Raw genomic sequence first — 13,509 nt, forward strand, 5'->3', positions numbered from 1 at the left:
CTTCGTAAGCCACGCGGACGCGTTGGTCACGCGGACGCGTCACTGAGAAAATCTTCAAATCACGCGTACATGTCGCCATGGATACTTCCAGATCACGCGTACGCGTCAAGCATGCGTGCGCGTCGTTCCTCGCAGTCATCTCCTTTGATTCTTGTGCTGCAGAAACTCCATCAAATCTAGCCGAATGCTACCTAAAAGAAATAGTATTACACAAAACTCAAAATAGCATCCATAGTGGCTAAAATATAATTAATTCTTAATTAAACTCAACAATTTAGATGCAAATTCACTAGGAAAAGATAGAAAAGATGCTCACGTATCACAACACCAAACTTGAACTGTTGCTTGTCTTCAAGCAACCAAAACTTACATAGGCTTAGGATGTGAATTTGCATGAGAATGAGAGTTCGATTAAGCTCATGTCTCTTTTTATAGTGGGGTTTATAACTGTAATCCTGGATAGGTTTGGCATCTCAATATCCGTTGAATCAGGAGGATGTCATTGTCATTCGGATTTAGAATCCGGATAATATTATGAATTCTCTAATCTTTACATTTCAGTTTAATCCTTGGACATAGCAAAATTTAGTTTAATTTATTTTTCTTTGGTGCTTTGCACCTTGAGCTTAGTCGTGACTTAAAATATTTTGTCTCAAGGATTACTTGACACAGAAACACCACAAGCACTTAACTAGGGGACTCTCTTTGTGTCCTGATTTTTCTTTCAGTTACTCCCAGACAGTGGTGCTCAAAGCCTTTGGTATACTCTGTTAAACGCACTTGGTCTCGACTCTAAGTATTCTGTCTCAAGGATTACTTGACACAATCACACCACAAGCATATGACTAGGGAAACAACTCTTTGAGCTTTTAATCATGTCTGACCTCCCTAGTCATTAATGCTCAGAGTCTTGGACCTTGCTTTTATTATTATTTATTTATTTATTATTTATTTATATTTTTTTCTTTTGCTGTTTCTTTTGCTTCAAGGATTAATTTTTTTGTTTATTTCAGAGAAGTCATTATAATTTTCTAAATTCCTGTTCCTTATACATCAACATCCCTTGATTCAAATTCAAATATGCACTGTTCATATCATGCATTCAGAAATAACAGAAAATACCACCACCTTTAAGTGAATAAGACTATTCTTAAAATTAGACTCAATTTCTCATGCAATACATCATAAAAAAATTTTTGATTTCAAGCTCAGTGGGCACTACATGAGACATCTTTTCAGAATTAAAGCAAGTAAGAAAAAGCTAAACTAGTCCTAGGATTCTAACTAATAAAGGATCTTGCAACAGACAAAGCAAAATAGTAGAAAACTAGAACATAACATAGAAAAAGAGGGAAGGAATAATAAAAAATGAAAGAAACTCAACCACCTTAGTTATCCTAGTGGTCGCTTTATTCTTCAGGTTGTGCTCCTCCGTGAAGATGATTCTCCTCCCTTTTGTGCCAGAAAACCCATAAGCGCAGCGTCAACACCAAACTTAAAGGTTTGCTTGTCCTCAAGCACAGAAGAACTGAAAATAAAAACAAATAGTGAGCGGAAAGAAAAAGACAGAGATAAAAGAACAAGAGAGAATTAGGAGTGGGAAAGAGAGAAGGAAAAGTGAAAACTGTGTGGCGAAGGCGACTCATACGCGTGTAGCACGCGTACGCGTGGGTCGCGAATTTTCTTAATGACGCGTTCAAATCAGGCATGCGTCCGCGTGCCATGGGTTTTGTGCGATTCACACGAAACCAGCCGTGCGCACGCACAACTCTCTGTTCGCGTGGCTTGGGAACCAAAAATTTCATATGACGCGTGCGCGTCATGCACGCGCACGCGTGTAGGACCAATTTTGCAAATGACGCACTCGCGTCATGGACACGTACGCGTGAGTAACTTTGTGCCTCTAGCACGCTTCCTGCCCCAAGCTAGCACAACTCTCTGTCCAAAGACTCCTTTATGTCGATTTTGCAGGTCACGCATACGCGTCAATGACGCACACGCGTGGATGGCGATAAGTGCAAACGACGCGCACGCGTGGGGTATGCGTACGCGCGGTCATGTTTGTGCGCCAAGCATGGGTCCAGCGCCAACTCTTTGTCAAATTTTGTTTTTCACGCACACATGATTGACGCGTTCGCGTTAGTGACGCTTGTGCGTCGTGTGCTCTCTTTCTTTCTTTTTTTGAAGTGTCCGGTTCCTGTTTTAAAATAGCTGCATGATTAGAAAATTAGTAAGAACTCAATAAAAATAAAATAAATAAGAAAACTACTACTACGAAAAATAAAAATAGCTAAGGATACGAAATTATTGGGTTGCCTCCCGACATGCGCTTCTTTATCGTCACTAGCTTGATGGTCAGCTCCTATAAGGAGGAGGATCATAGGGGCTCAGCTCTTCACCCCTTACTTTGAACTTCTTTCCTGTGTCTCCATAACCTAGCTCAATATGCTCCAGAGAGAGCATTCTGATTACTGTATAAACCCATGCTGGATTGCTGGTCAACACCACCTTCATTCCTAGGGAGAAACCTTCAGTGGGGATCTTTTTGTTTCTCCATCCTCTGGGTACTTTCTTCTTTTTGGGAACCTCTTCCTTGGTAGATGATGCATTCCCAACACCAAACATAGGTTTGATGTCAGGAGGAATTTTATTGATTGTTGCCAAGGGAGGTTTGAGCTGCAGATTCTACTGTGTATCATCAGGGGATTTTTGAAGGTTGGATCAATAAGCTCAGTCTGCATGCACCTCTCGTTTTCACCTGTTGAATGTATACCTTTGAAGACATGAAAGACCAGTTGCTCATTATGCACTCTAAACACTAATTCACCCACTTCTACATTAATCAGAGCTCTTGTAGTGGCTAGCAATGGTCTTCCCAGAATTATAGAGGCATTCTCATCCTCCCCCGTGTCAAGAATCACAAAGTCTGCTGGGAGGAAGAACTTACCCACTTTGACCAAGATATTCTCCACTAATCCGTATGCAGGCTTCATAAATTTGTCTGCCATTTGTAATGCTATCTTTGTGGGTTGTGCCTCTTGGATTTGTAGCTTCTTTATCACAGATAAGGGCATTAGATTTATGCTTGCTGATAAACCCCATTTTGAGGGTTTATCTTGTGTTGATTTCAGGGGTTTTATCAATGATTCCACACACTTTCTATATGAAAATACAAGATTTTATGTTCCTTTCCTAGTTTTGCCCCATGGATGAAAACATGCTTATTTTGCACTAAAATAGATACATTTCTAATCTTCTCTTGATGCCATTCGATGCCGTGACCTGTGTGTTAAGTGGTTTCAGAATATAGGGCAAGGGATGGACCGGAAGAAGAGAGGGAGGACGGGTGCAAAGGAAGGGAGCATGAGAATTGAGCCTTGGAGATCTCAGCATGGGCGCGTGCGCGCACTTGACGCGTCTGCGTGGATGGAGCAACTAGAAGTCAAAGCCAAGAGCCAAGCCACGAGCCGGCTTACGTAGCGGCTAAACTATGATCTTCATGGGCGCGCACGCGCACATCATGCCTCCGCGCACATTACAAGATGGTGGCGCGCGCGCGTACCTTGCGCGTGCGCGCCGATATTCGAATATGATTTTTTTAAGAAGTCACGTGACTTAGGCGTGGAGGTAGTTGGGAATCCCATTTTGGGAAAATGCCTTGGCGGGAAAAAGCTTAAGAAGACCAAAGGAGCAAGGGTTAAGACACTTAGTTCATTTTCTAGATATTAGATATTTTTGAGGGATAGTTAGTTACACTCTTGGAGAAGGAGAGAGAGATTCCAAGCCTTCACTAGGGTTCATCTTCATCCAATTTCTGAACTTTCAATCACTCTTTGGTGAGATCCATTACAATTCTCACTTCACTTTGTTCATGTCATAGATTTTCTTCTCCAATTTCAAGTAGTAGTTGTAATTGCTCAAGTCTCATAGATCTAGAATTCAACTTTGTAATTTTGGATTTCATCAATACTTTGAGAATTTGATTTTCATTGTTGCTCTTTGATACTTGTTGTTAGTTCCTTGTGTTGCAATACTTTTAATTCTACTTTTCTTCTCATTTTACTATGACTTCCTTTCTTGCTCATCAAATGTTTGATAAAATGTCAACACTAGTTATGGAGTAGAAATTTCTCATTTGGCATAGGGTTGGGCCATTAGAAGAAGTTGAATAGTTGTGTCAATTGTTGATTTGGAATTTGGGATTGCTAATTGACTTGGAGTGCACTAAAGCTAGATTCCCATGAGGTGAAGCTAGGACTTGTGACTCAAGTTGATTATCTTCATTTGACTTTCCTCTATACCTAGGGGATAACTAAATGAGGCAAGGCCTAATTGTTGTCATCATTGAATGAACTATAAGGATAGAAATTCTAATGCCAACCCTAAGCCAAGTCTTTTAATGATTGATTGTTTGTTTTCTATTACTTTGCTAAAACCTTCAAAGAATCCTAACAAGGCTTTCTAATCAATAAGATGCACACTTTGGCAATTCCAAGGGAGGACGACTCGGGAGACTAGTACTCTCGGATATAGATTGTAGGATTGTTTGGTACGAAATTTAAGTGTCGATTAGACTATACTCACGATCATATTCATCTTTGGATTCTAATTCGGCATGCTAAATTTCGTTTATCACTTGCCCCCAGATCACATATGGCCTTCTCAAAGGTTGTGCTCCCAAGGTGCATGGAATTTGAAAGCTCCCTGGATCTGGCATCTTCCTTGGCAAGTTATTCTGAATGACAGCACTACATTCCTTAGTCAGGACTACTGTCTCATCTCCCGTTAAACGCTTCTTCTTCGACAACAGCTCCTTCATGAACTTGACAAAGATAGGCATTTGTTCCAAAACCTCAGCAAAAGGAATATTGATTTTCAAGTTTCTGAAGACTTCCAAGAACTTTGAAAACTGCTTGTCCTTGGTCTCCTTTAGAAGTCTCTGAGGATACGGCATCTTAGGCTTGTACTCAGGAGCCTTTTGCAATGTAGGATAAGTGTTAAGAGAGTCCGGGAATGGGTTGTCCGCACGCTTTGGAGGGGCGTGCTCTATTTCTTCCTTCTTCTCCTCTGGAGCTTCTTTTTCCACTAACTCTTCATTGACCTTGGTCTCAGAGCCAGCTACTTTACCACTTCTCAATTCAATAACCTTGCAATATTCTCCTGGGTTCACCACTGTATCACCTTGAAATGTACTTGCAAACCTCTCAAGTATTTGCTTTCTCAGTTGGCCCATTAGCACCTCTAAATTTCTAATGGAGGCTCTAGTTTCCTGCATAACTTGTGCTTCCGTACTTGCCACTTGTCTACTTATCAAGGTGATAGCCTTGCATTCCTTTCTTGGATTTGTAATTATGTTACCAGGAAGGATATTAGTGGTCCTCTGATCAATTTCAGTGACTTTTGTGGCTAATTAACCCATTTGAATCTCCAGGTTCTTGATGGATGCTCCGGTTTCCTGTCTAAAACCTGTCAATATTGCTTCAAAATCATTGTTCTATTGGAAACTGCCCTGAGAACTATTGTTGAAGTTTTGAGGTCTCTGAGGTTGATCCCTCCATCCAAAATTTGGGTGATTCTTCCACCCCTGATTGTATGTCTTAGAATATGGATCATTGTTGGAATTCCTAGGACCACTCGCCATGTAATTCACCTGTTCAAAAGAAGGTTGAGCATAATCATAATTATCATTTTGCACAAAATTACCTGTCATGTCATAGGAAACTTCCTGTGGTGGATTTTGGGTGTTGATAGCTGAGACTTGCATGCCACCCATTTGTTGAGTAAGTAGATTTATTTGCTGAGACATCAGCTTGTTCTGAGCAAGAAGAGCATTAACAGCATCTACTTCCAACACGCCTCTCTTCTGAGGGGTCTCAGAGTTCACAGGATTCCTGTTAGATGAGTATAAATATTGGTTGCTTATAACCAATTCAATCAGCTCAATAGTCTCCTCTGGTGTCTTCTTCTTGTGCAGTGAACCTCCTGCAGAATTGTCTAAGCACATCTTGGACATTTCACCCAAGCCTTCATAAAAGATGTCTAGTTGAGTCCATTTGGAGAACATGTCTAAAGTGTATTGCCTAATCAGTAGCTTGTATCTCTCCCAAGCTTTATACAGAGTCTCACCATCCTTCTGCCTGAAGGTCTGAACCTCCACCCTAAGCTTAGTCAGCTTCTTTGGTGGGAAAAATTTATTGAGAAACTCAGTAACCACCTTGTTCCAAGTATCCAAACTCTCCTTGGGTTGGGAATCTAGCCATAGCTTTGCTCCATCCCTCAGAGCAAACGGGAAGAGCATGAGTTTGTACACATCTGGGTTTACTCCATTTGTCTTCACAGTATCACAAATTTGCAGAAAACTAGAAATAAATTGATTTGGGTCTTCGTGGAGAAGACCGTGATACTGGCAGTTTTGTTGTACCAGGGTGACTAATTGTGGCTTCAAATCAAAGTTGTTCGCAACTATAGGAGGCACCACAATGCTCTTTCCATACAGATCTGCAGTAGGAGCGGAGAAAGAGCCAAGTACTTTCCTTTGTTGTTCATTCCCATTCGGGTTTGCCATATTGACATTATCAGTATTATTTGGATCCATAGTGGATTCTGCAGCCTTGTAAAGTCTTGCTTGTTGTAAATGCCGCCTGAAAGTCCTTTCAGGTTCAGGATCAAAGTCTAAGAGATGTTCTTTGTCTCTGTTCCTGCGCATAAACAACCAGAAAACAAGAAAGAATGGGAATCTCTACGTCAGAGTGCAGAGAATTCCTAGTGAGGTAACCTATGTAAAGAAAAAAAAAATACTAAATAAATAAATAAATAAATAAATAAATAATAAATAGGTAACACCAAAATTAATTTCAGAAACTAAGAAAAATATTGGTGCTATTTATTTAATTAAAATATATTTTATTTTATTTTATTTTATTTTTTTATAATAAAAAGAAAAAAAGGAAAACATAACATGGGAGGGGGGAACAAAAGAAAAAAAGGAAGTGTAACGGAAAAAAAGAAAAAAATATAAACGTAAAAAAAAGATTTTTTTTCGAAAAATACTAGAAATAATAAAAAAATTTAATTAAAAGAAAAATTATCTAATCTAAGCAATCAAACAACGAATAGTTGTTAATCACAGTCAATCCCCGGCAATGGCGCGAAAAACTTGGTGCGGTCTTTTACAACCCACACTACTAACCGGCAAGTGCACTGCGTCGTACCAAGTAATACCTTACGTGAGTAAGGGTCAATCCCACGAGGATTGATGGATCAAGCAACAATAGCATTTGATAGGATTAGTTAGGCAAGCAGAAAATGGTTTTGAGATATTCAAAGAGCATTAAACAGTACTTTAAGAATTTCAGAAAGCAAGCAGCAATGAGTTAGGAATAAAATATTTGAGAAAGCAGTTAAGGTTTCAGAGTTATCTATTTTTTCGGATTTATTTTTCTTACTAACTATTTTAATCATGCAAGATTTAATTTCATGGCAAACTATATGTGACTAGACCCTAATTCCTTAGACCTTCCTAGTCTCCTCTAAAATTCATTAACTGCCAATTCCTTGGTCAATTAATTCCAATTAGAGGGTGATGATCAATTTCTAGTTTATATGCCAAAAGAATCCTAATTATCCACAAATAAGGGGATTATATGTCACGTATCCCGTTAAATACAAACAATTAAAAATTCAGTATAATATGTTTTCAAGCTGTTGTTCAAGTAAAGAGCTTTTCCAAATTTTACAAGAACTCAATTAGAACATGGGTCATACTTCTGTTCCACCTATATTCATAAAATAAAGAGCAAAAAAAATTATTGAAATATAAATCTAAACATGGATTAAATTAGAAAGATCAAACGAATAAATCCATACAAATAGACAAAGCTCCTAACCTTAAAAATGGAGGATTAGTTGCTCATGGCTCAATGAAAATAAGGATTTTGGTAAAATGTACTGTGTACTTTTGATGGCATCTAAATTCCTATTTTATAACTAATCCCAATAAATTTAAAATCTAATTATCTAAAATTAAAAATAATATCTTTTCCTAAAAATAAGATTTGAATTTAAATTCGAATTAATTAACAAGTCTTCAGCTGATGGATGGGGACCACTTGATTTGTCTATTCTGCAGCTTCTAATCTGTGTTTTCTGGGCTAGAGACTGGGTCAAAACAGCCCAGAAATCACTCCCAGCATTTTTCTACGTTTTTTTGTACGTGGCACATGTCACGCGTACGCGTCAGTCACGCGGACGCATCGCTGGTCTTCTTCGCAAGCCACGCAGACGCGTCGGTCACGTGGACGCGTCGCTGAGCAAATCTTCAAATCACGCGTACGCGTCGCCATGGATACTTCCAGATCACGCATACGCGTCAGGCATGCGTGTGTGTCGTTCCTCGCAGCCATCTTCTTTGATTCTTGTGCTGCAGAAACTCCATCAAATCTAGCTGAATGCTACCTAAAAAAAAACAGTATTACACAAAACTCAAAATAGCATCCATAGTGGCTAAAATATAATTAATTCTTAATTAAACTCAACAATTTAGATGTAAATTCACTAGGAAAAGATAGAAAATATGCTCACGCATCAGGCACGAAATCCAAGAATTAGCCATTGTGAGGGTGGCGCTAAATGCCAAGCTTGGCGTTTAGCGCCGAGGGGTACGAATTTCAAGACGAGGCTAATGTGATAGTGGCATTAAATACTATGTCAAGGCGTACAGTGCCGGCATGCACGCAACTTGAGGAATTCTCACTGTCTCCATGGTGTTAAACGCCGCTACATGGCATTTAGCGCCAAAAGTGCTACACATTTGGAGTTGCTCTCCATCCATGTGGTGTTAAATGCTGCCATTTGGCGTTTAGTGCCAAGGCTTCATATTATTTATAAAAAAAGGAAAATGCACTACCGACGTACCCCAGCGTCAGCTTCGAAGGGGGATTCCAAATTTGAAAGAAAGCAAGCGTGGGTCCCACTCCATCACCACCCCCATTCATCAATCAAATTTACCCCTTCCCCCAAATCTCTCCTTCCATTCCCCATACCTCATGCGTGAGCATCTTTTCTATCTTTTTTCTAGTGAATTTGCATTCAAATTGTTAAGTTTAATCAAGATTTAACTATCTTTTAGCCACTATGGATGCTACTTTGAGTTGTGTGCAATTCTGTTTATTTCAGGTAGCATTCGAATGTATTTGATTGAGTTTCTATAGAAAAGGAGAAGAAAGTGAATGATGCTGTCAACCCTGACCTCCTGGTACTCCAACAGGAATACCTTGAGCTACAGAGGTCTGATTGACGTCATTTTAGTGGCATTGGAAAGCTAACTTCCAATTCTTTCCAATGATGTATAATAGTGTACACTTCTTCTCCAGTTTACTCGGCCATGGTGACGCCTAACTTAGGATTTTCCAAGTTAGGCGCCAAAGGAAGACTTACACATTAAGTGCATGCTTACCCTTCACGCCTAACTTCACAATTGTGAAGTTAGGTGATGTGCGAATAATTTATATGCTTTTTGGCATTGTTTTTAGGTAGTTTTTAGTAGGATCTAGCTACTTTTAGGGATGTTTTCATTAGTTTTTATGCAAAATTCATTATTCTGGACTTTACTATGAGTTTGTGTGTTTTTCTGTGATTTCAGGTACTTTCTGGCTGAAATTGAGGGACCTGAGCAAAAATCTTATTCAGGCTGAAAAAAGACTGTTGATGCTGTTGGATTCTGACCTCCCTGCACTCGAAATGGATTTTCTGGAACTACAAAACTATAAATGGCGCGCTCTTAACGGAGTTGGAAAGAAGACATCTAGAGCTTTCCAGCAATATATAATAGTTCATACTTTATTCGAGTTTAGATGACGCAAACTGGCGTTCAACGCCAGTTCCATGTTGCATTCTAGAATAAAATGCCAGAAACACGTCACAAACCAGAGTTAAACGCCAAAAACACGTTACAACTTGGCGTTTAACTCCAAGAGAAGCCTTTGCATGTGTAAAGCTCAAGCTCAGCCCAAGCACACACCAAGTGGTCCCCGGAAGTAGATTTCTGCACTTAGAATTATTTCTGTAAACCCTAGTAGCTAGTCTAGTATAAATAGGACTCTTTACTATTGTATTTACATCTCTATATTACCTTATGATCCTTTGATCACGTTTATGGGGGGGGGGGGGGGCTGGCCATTCGGCCATGCCTGGACCATCACTTATGTATTTTCAACGGTGGAGTTTCTACACACCATGGATTAAGGGTGTGGGGCTCTGCTGTACCTTGAGTTTTAATGCAATTACTACTATTTTCTATTCAATTTAGCTTTTTCTTATTCTAAGATATTCGTTGCACTTCAACATGATGAATGTGATGATCCGTGACACTCATCATCATTCTCACCTATGAACGCGTGCCTGACAACCACCTCCGTTCTACCTTAGATCGGGCGCATATCTCTTGGATTCCTTAATCAGAATCTTCGTGGTATAAGCTAGAACCCTTTGGCGGCCATTCTTAAGAATCCGGAAAGTCTAAACATTGTCTGTGGTATTCCGAGTAGGATTCAGGGATTGAATGACTGTGACGAGCGTTAAACTTGCGATTGTTGGGTGTAGTGACAGACACAAAAGAATCAATGAATTCTATTCCGACATGATCGAGAACCATACACTTATCTGAAATTCCCACCAATGATTTACATAAGTATCTCTATCTTTATTTTATGTTTTATTTATTATTATTTTCGAAAACCTTTATAACCATTTGAATCCGCATAACTGAGATTTACAAGATGACCATAGCTTACTTCATACCAACAATCTCCGTGGGATCGACCCTTACTCACGTAAGGTATTACTTGGACGACCCAGTGCACTTGCTGGTTAGGTGTGCGGAGTTGTGATAAAGTGTGATTCACGTTTGAGAACGCTACCAAGTTTTTGGCACCATTGTTGATGATCACAATTTCTTGCACTAAGTTTTTGGCGCCGTTGCCGGGGATTGTTCGAGTTTGGACAACTGACGATTCATCTTGTTGCTCAGATTAGGTAATTCTCTTTTAAAAATTTTTTTTCTTTATTTTTGTTTTCAAAAATATAATTTTCAAAAAATACAAAAAATTAGAAAATCATAAAATCAAAAAAATATTTTGTGTTTCTTGTTTGAGTCTAGAGTCAAATTTTAAGTTTGGTGTCAATTGCATGTTTTTAAAATTTATGCATTCTTTTTTCAAAAATTCATGCATATGTTCTTCATGATCTTCAAGTTGTTCTTGATAAGTCTTCTTGTTTGATCTTTAAATTTTCTTGTTTTGTGTTTTTTGTTGTTTTTCATATGCATTTTTGCATTCATAGTGTCTAAGCATTAAAAATTTCTAAGTTTGGTGTCTTGTATGTTTTTCTTTTCTTGAAAATTTTCAAAAATAAGTCTTGATGTTCATCTTGATCTTCAAAGTGTTCTTGGTGTTCATCTTGACATTCATAGTGTTCTTGCATGCATCATGTGTTTTGATTCATAATTTTTATGTTGTGAGTCATTTTTGTGTTTTTCTCTCTCTTCATTAAAAAATAAAAAAATAAAAAATATATTTTCCTTTTTTTTCTCATAAATTTCGAAAATTTGAGTTGACTTAGTCAAAAATTTTTAAAACTTAGCTATTTCTTATAAGTCAAGTCAAATTTTCAATTTTAAAAATCCTATCTTTTCAAAATCTTTTTCCAAAATCAAATCTTTTTCATTTTTCTTTTATGACTTTCGAAAATTTAAAAAAATATTTTTCAAAATCTTTTTCTTATCTTTATTTCATAATTTTCGAAAACTTTACTAACAATTAATGTGATTGATTCAAAAATTTGAAGTTTGTTACTTTCTTATTAAGAAAGGTTCAATATTTAAATTATAGAGTCATATCTTTTAGTTTCTTGTTAGTCAAGTAATTAATTTTAATTTTAAAAATTAAATCTTTTCCAAAATATCTTTTTCAATCATATATTTTCAAAATATCTTTTTCAAATCATATCTTTTTCAAAATTGATTTCAAAAATCTTTTCTAACTTCTTATCTTTTCATAATTGATTTTCAAATCTTTTTCAACTAACTAATTGACTTTCTGTTTGTTTCTTATCTTTTTCAAAACCACCTAACTACTTTTCTCTTTCTAATTTTCGAAAATGCCTCCCTCTTTTTCAAAATTCTTTTAATTAACTAATTGTTTCAAATTTTAAATTTTAATTTTATTTCTTCTCTTAATTTTCGAAAATCACTAACCTGTTTTCAAAAAATAATTTTCGAAAACTCTTCTCTCTCATCTTCTTCTATTTATTTATTTATCTACTAACACCTCTTTTCTACTCAAGAATTCGAACCCACTCTTCCCCCCAGCTGTGTTTGAATTCTTACCTTTTTCTCCTTTTATTCTCTTATTCTTCTACTCACATAAAGGAATCTCTATACTGTGACATAGAGGATTCCTCTTCTTTCTCTATTCTCTTCTTTTCAATATGAGCAGGAGCAGGGACAAGAACTTTCTTGTTGAAGCAGATCCGGAACCTGAAAGGACTCTGAAGAAGAAGATAAGAGAAGCTAAAGCATAACAATCCAGAAAAAATCTTACAGAGAATCACGAAAAAGAAAGAGACATGGCCGAACCCAATAACAATGGTGGAGGCGCAAGGAGGATGCTTGGTGATTATACTACACCTACTTCCAACTTTTATGGAAGAAGCATCTCAATCCTTGCCATTGGAGCAAACAATTTTGAGCTGAAGCCTCAACTAGTTGCTCTAATGCAACAGAACTGCAAGTTTTATGGACTTCCATCAGAAGATCCCTATCAGTTTTTAACTGAGTTCTTGCAGATCTGCGAGACTGTTAAGACTAATGGGGTTGATCTCGAGGTCTACAGGCTTATGCTTTTCCCTTTTGCTGTAAGAGACAGAGGTAGAGTATGGTTGGACTCTCAACCTAAAGATAGCCTGAACTCTTGGGATAAGCTGGTCACGGCCTTCTTGGCCAAGTTCTTTCCTCCTCAAAAGCTGAGCAAGCTTAGAGTGGATGTTCAGACCTTCAAGCAAAAAGATGGTGAATCCCTCTATGAAGCTTGGAAAAGATACAAGCAGTTGACCAAAAAGTGTCCTTCTGGCATGCTTTCAGAGTGGACCATTCTAGATATATTCTATGATGGTCTATCTGAGCTTTCTAAAATGTCAATGGACCATTCTGCAGGTGGATCCATTCACCTAAAGAAAACGCCTGCAGAAGCTCAAGAACTCATTGACATGGTTGCAAATAACCAATTCATGTACACCTCTGAGAGAAATCCAATGAGTAATGGGATGCCTCAGAGGAAAAGAGTTCTTGAAATTGATGCTTTGAATGCCATATTGGCTCAGAACAAAATATTGACTCAGCAAGTCAACATGATTTCTCAGAGTCTGAATGGATGGCAAAATGCATCCAACAGTACTAAAGAGGCATCTTCTGAAGAAGAAGCTTATGATCTTGAGAACCCTGCAATGGCAGAGGTG

General features: G+C 38.0%; 1 non-coding gene across 1 annotated transcript; it reads right to left on the reverse strand.

Annotated features, from left to right (window-relative positions):
- Window positions 1–13,023: 13,023 nt before the first annotated feature.
- LOC130952241 (small nucleolar RNA R71) lies at window positions 13,024–13,127 on the reverse strand. Its single transcript, XR_009074422.1, has one exon. It is a non-coding gene; the product is annotated as a small nucleolar RNA R71 (small nucleolar RNA).
- Window positions 13,128–13,509: the final 382 nt, after the last annotated feature.

This window comes from Arachis stenosperma, chromosome 9, assembly GCF_014773155.1.
Source record: "Arachis stenosperma cultivar V10309 chromosome 9, arast.V10309.gnm1.PFL2, whole genome shotgun sequence".
NCBI lineage: Eukaryota > Viridiplantae > Streptophyta > Magnoliopsida > Fabales > Fabaceae > Arachis > Arachis stenosperma.